This window comes from Heterocephalus glaber, unplaced genomic scaffold (genome assembly GCF_053883595.1).
Source record: "Heterocephalus glaber isolate CG9 unplaced genomic scaffold, H.glaber_assembly_v1.0 deba00000122, whole genome shotgun sequence".
Classification (NCBI taxonomy): Eukaryota; Metazoa; Chordata; class Mammalia; order Rodentia; family Bathyergidae; genus Heterocephalus; species Heterocephalus glaber.
This window is the reverse complement of record NW_028258138.1, coordinates 79,996,819-80,002,514: the sequence shown is the minus strand read 5'-3', so window position 1 is coordinate 80,002,514 and position 5,696 is coordinate 79,996,819. Positions and strand designations below refer to the sequence as shown.

Here is a 5,696-nt window from a genome sequence, read left to right as displayed (position 1 = left end):
GTGAGCTGGACTCCTGCCTACTCTCTATCCAGTGGGACAAAAGGGCTGAGAAGACCAGGCTGGTAGGGCGTTCCCGCTGGATCAGAGCTCGTCACTACTGTGACTGGCCCCAGGGTGCCCACACTTGAGAGGTTCCTTCTCCCGTGACCCGCCCTGCTGCGCCCAATCCGGACGCACCCGGGCCACACCCCTCCTCCTCCAGAACCCAGGCCCCGCCCCCTCACAAAAGCTCAAGGACACCCACAGTTGAGGTGCCCTGGCTCCGCCCCCTCCGGTAACCCGCCCTGTTGGGCCCAATCCTGGTTCTCCTGGGCTATGCCGCTTCTCTTCCTGAACCCAGGCCCGGCCCCTCCCATGACCCTGACCCGGACACCCACAGCTGAAGAGCCTGGCCACGGGCCTCCTCTTCCTGTAGCCAGGCTCCGCCCCCTCTGGGGACTCGCCCTGTTGTGCCCAATCTTGGTGCTCCCTGGCTATTCCCCTCCTCTTCATGAACCCAGGCCCGCCTTGGCTGTGGCCCAGCCACGCCCCTCCCAGGACGCAGCCCCAGGACGCCCACAACTGAGGCGCCTGGCCACACCCCTTCTCCTGTAGCCAGACTCCACCCCCTCCAACGACCTTACCGGCTGCACACCCTACTCTCTGGACCCTTCCGCCCGCTGACCAGAGCGCGGCAGTTGGCCATGCTTTATGTCTCGCAGAGAATGCTGCTTCGTCTCTGTCCTCAGCAGGTGAGGAGCCTCCTACCATGACCTCGGCTTCCTCCCCTGGGCAGTTGAGGCGTGAGCACCTGCCGGCCTCACCAACCCCAGGCCTCACCTTCCCGCCAAGCTCATGCTAGGCCTCACCTTCCGACAAGCCCGCTCCAGCCTCACAAACCCCTGCCCCAGCCTCACCAGTCCCAGGCCTTACCTTCCCGCCAAGCCTGCCCTAGGTGTCCCTCATGCTGAGGGACAGGAGTGTGCGGTGCAGCAGTTAAGGAGGGGTCTGCATGTGTGGTTGGGGCCTGCACGGACGGGGAGGCTGGATGGAAAGGGCAGCCCGCCATCAGGAGCCAGGATTAGTAGAATGAACTGCAGGGTTAACACTGGTGATAGGTGTTGGTTAGGTTTGGGCTAGTTTTACACTATCCTCGAGTTGTAAGGAAGTATTCATGTTGGAGTTTGTATTATTGCTTGACATGTTGTTAGGTTTATCACTTACAATTAGGTTAGCTCTGTGAGGAAATCAGTGGCATTTTTATAAGATAATGCAATGCTTAGGCCCACTTCACCCCTTACTCTGCCTGAGAGAAAACTTTTAATTCATGAATTGCAGATTCAGGCTATGTCTTTACATTCCTCTGTTTTGACAAAAAACTTAAATTAGCTATTTTGGGAATTTGTCAACTAGTTTGAATTTTCACAACTGGCATATGTCACAATCAGCCAATATAATTATTTCCCCTGAAAGTCAGTAGTATTTTTTTGGGGGGGGACTGGGGATCGAACTTGGATCCTTGCGCTTGCGCAGCAGGTGGCAAAACCACTGAGCTAAATCCCTGGCCCAGTCAGTAGTATTTTAACATGAAATATAACTATAGAGTGGCTAATTTTTAGGGAAATATTGTTGGCAAAATGTAGGTGGTATATCTCATCAAAATTATATTTGTAGGAATTTCTTTAGCATATTAATTTGGAAATTCTTCTATTTATAATCTCTGTTTATATAGAATACCTGAGAACAATAATTCCTTCAGTGTAAATTACTGTTAAAATGTATTTTCAGTTTTTTAATTTAGTGACACCACTTCAGTTAAATTGGTTTTGTTTGTTTGTTTTGTTTTGTTTTTGAGACAGAATCTCACTCTGTAATTCAGGCTGACCTTGAACTCATCATGTAGTCCCAGCTGGCTTTGAACTCATGGTGATCCTCCTGCTTCAGCCTCCTGAGTGCTAGGATTACAGGTGTGTGCCACCACTCTTGGTTTAAACTTCTTGTTTATCAGTAACCACAGGATTGGTGTCTAACTTTCAATGCCAGTCAGTGATGACTGTCACAGCGGAGTTAAATGGCTTTCTTGCTGTTCAGCTGTTACAGGCCTAAGATTGTTAGAGCATCTTTGAATGTCTCATCTTTTTTAGTTTTTCAGTAAGTACAGTTTGTCAAATAACTTTTGAGGCACTGGGACATACCTGAATTAGGAATGAGCTCATCTTTTACTTGTCTTTATACTCAAAGTCAAGTATCCCATCTAAAGTGTGTACATACCCTGTCTGGAATTCCCACACATCCCCAATTAGGTCAGAGACAAGAGAGGAGGAAACACTTTTGATTAAGATGTGGGGTTGGGAGAGTGAAAGAATTTTTTTGTAGACATTACCCTTTTGCAAATATTACAAATGGGGAGTACAAAGTAGAAAAAGTATACAGTAGTTAAAACATTTGCTCTATAAATTGTTAACCTTTAGAGATATAATGGCTGCTAAAAATAGAGTCCTTACACTAAAGAAAAATGTATGCCATTTTGAAAATAAAATCTTGTTCCATAAATGCAGCCCAACTAAATATTAATGTTAGCTCACAAATCAATGCTGTCAGGGGAATGAGTAAAGTAGAAAAACTTTCAACTTTTGATTCTAAATTATGTAGTATAATCAAACATGGTCATCCAGAATTTTTATATTTTTCTTTGTACAGAGGTTATGTATTCTGGGTATTTTTTTTAAAGGAAACACTTTAAATCCCACAAATCAGCATTTTCCATCAATCGTAAGATTTTCTCAGTACTCTGAAATTTCTTTACATTATATGCGTAACAGCTGAGATGCTGGATTTTTTTTTATGTGTGATGAAGATTTAATTTCATTTCTATCCATAGCAACCAAAATTAACTAAGTTTAACATTAAACATTTGAACATCTACTGGAATTTAAAATTGGAAAGGATGTTCATCTAGCATAGCAGACCTGCTCTGAAATACCAGCTTATTGAAATTAGATGCTTTAATATAATTACATAAATAAATTAAAATCACTAAAATGTCATATTGCACATCAAGCCTGGATAATTCAAGTTTCTTTTCACTACTTATAGAAATAAGTATGTTTTTTCAAGACAATTCTTTTTAATCTAGAAATTATAACCAAGATGAACTGGCTATTAAATATCCCTTCAGAGCTAAATCTGTAGGAACATTGCACATTTCCTATCATTTTTTTCTGACTCTTTCCACAGAAGGGAGAAGAAGAAATTCCAAGGAAAAGAAGAAGTATAGACAAGCAAATATGCTTATGGTCATTCAAAGCCAGATGGTTGAGCATGCTTGACTGCTATTGGTGAGTCAAATAGAAAATGACAGTACCATTTATCGTATTATATTATACACAAAATTTTAACAAAGGCAAGGCAAATCAGACTGCTGATTTCAGCCATATGTTATATTTGATAGCAATTCATAGATGTGTACTACACAAAATTAAAATAAATGCCTTAATTCTTAAGGTAGAAAAGGCTGGATTGTTTTTGTATATATGACTGCCTCCACCTGAAATACTGTCAGAAGTACTTAAAGGGCAGTTTATCTTGTACATGAAATTTTTAGAGTTGATAATGCATTAACTTATTTTATAAACTCTTAGATTATGTGTATTTGGCCTGTAAAATGTATAGTTTAATGTCAGCTATCTATAAATACTGTTCTGGCTCAGGGATTTAGCTCAGTGGTTCTTTCGCCTGCCTCACCAGCACAAGGTCCCAAGTTTGATCTCCAGTTAACAAAAAAAAAACCTGTTGTATAAGTTTCTTTGGTTAGAAACATTTGGACATGTAGTGCCACTTGGGTCAGGATGTTCTTCAGTACTATTTATTTAGCAAACTATTTTTGGTTTATGCAACTAGCAAAAATTTGTATGATACAATAGAATATAGTTCTCACACTTAACTTTCATATGAGGAGTTCTTCTTGAACCAAGTTTAGCAAAATTAGAGGGAAAGTTCTAAGAATATTTAAGAGAAAAAGTTAACATTTTCAGGCTAAATAGTTGAATCTAATAAAGATAACAAATAATGTCTATTATCTCAACTCTCCAAAGTTTGGGGTTAGTGTTTAACTATCATTTGAGCTTATTCATGAGGTAGGTGAATAAAAGTAGGCAGCTAAATTTTAGTTTCATGTTCCTCCTGTATAAACAGAAAATAAGCAGTTATTGTAAACTGACTTGCAGATAAATCAGGAACTGCCCTGCATAATATTTAAGGAAAATGAATGTTTAAAGACTTATTTACTTCAACATTTAATTTTAACAATACAATAGAAAACACAAGAAATTACTTCAACACATCTGTAGCCTTTTAAAATAGTTTTGCTTTCAATTTTATTAAGAACAGATCTCTATCTTAAGCTTTATTCTTTTAAACAGATTTTGACATTGTTTTTCTGTACTACAATTTTTAAAAAACATTTTTACAAAAAACTGTCTTTAGAAACATTTTATTCAAAAGTTATACTGTTAACATATATGATCAATTTATAACAGAAACATAACTTTTATATTATAAAATTATACCAATGGATCACCAGCATTTAAAAATTGTTATTAGATCATATTTGTGCCTCAAACTGTCATCTACTGATATAACCGCTGGATACCTAAAAAAGAACACACATGTATAACATATTTGAGGTTGGAAACACCCAAAATCATTGCTTTTCAACTTAAAAGGAGTTTTAGTAGAAACAGAGATTTAAAAATAAAAACTCATTTTAAATACTTAATTTAAACAAAGACTACATAGACACTAAATTAGTAGCACTTTAGTTTTTATAGAGAAGCAAGGAAGCCATTTACTATCTCTTGAAACTATTAGCATTAGGCAGCATAAACAAACACATTAAGGTGAGGTAACATAGCTATTAACTCTATATCAAAAGAGTTTTTAAGAATTTAAAAACTTATTAGAATATGAAATAAATTGTGCTTACATAAATAACTTAAAATGATAAACAGATATAATCCTCAATCACTTTGAGAGTTATTTTCTTAAGCTCATTTTCACTAGTTGACCTGTAGATTAATAAAACTCTATTTTTAGATATTTGAGCTTACGTTAGTGATATATGTGAGACATATATGAGCAACCTATGAAATATATGTAATATTTAAATATATTATCATTTATAAATTTTAAATAATATATGAATTTATATTTAACAAATCCTTAGTATTTTAACTTAATTATAAATAACTTAGAGCTTTTATCTGTTTAATTTTTAAAAACTACATTTACATTGTATGTAAAATATAAAATATATGACAAACACAAGTAATAATCTTAAAGCAAACTTTTGTTGAGAAAAAAATGTAAAAGTTGTCAATATCTCAAAATTCCCTTTGCATACACTATAAGAGACTATTATTTAAAATTTTGAAGGTTTTTTGGGGGCTTTTGAACTTGAATCTTCATATTGACCTCAATGAATTATTTATAATCACATTTTTATGTCACCAAAAGCAAACTATTTTGGGAAACAAGGATACCCATAAGTGAACTTTATTAATTGTGGGCATTGAAAATGGAGTAGCTCAGAAAATCTGGAAAGATCCAAGAACTGTAGGGAGAAATATTTTTTTGTATAATCATTTTAGAGCTGAGTGAATTAATATCTATGTAAATGTGGACTCAGCTCTTTCAGGAAATTAGGAAGAAGTACAGCA

At 37.2% G+C, this 5,696-nt stretch overlaps 1 pseudogene across 1 annotated transcript in view; it reads left to right on the top strand.

Annotated features, from left to right (window-relative positions):
• The window catches only part of LOC110347689 (beta-1,4-galactosyltransferase 1 pseudogene), a 54,762-nt pseudogene that overhangs the window by 26,886 nt on the left and 22,180 nt on the right, over positions 1–5,696 (top strand). Inside the window, exons 2-3 of the transcript XR_015449950.1 lie at positions 1,839–1,946; positions 3,217–3,317. The product of XR_015449950.1 is annotated as a beta-1,4-galactosyltransferase 1 pseudogene (transcript). The remainder of the gene's footprint in view (positions 1–1,838; positions 1,947–3,216; positions 3,318–5,696) is intronic.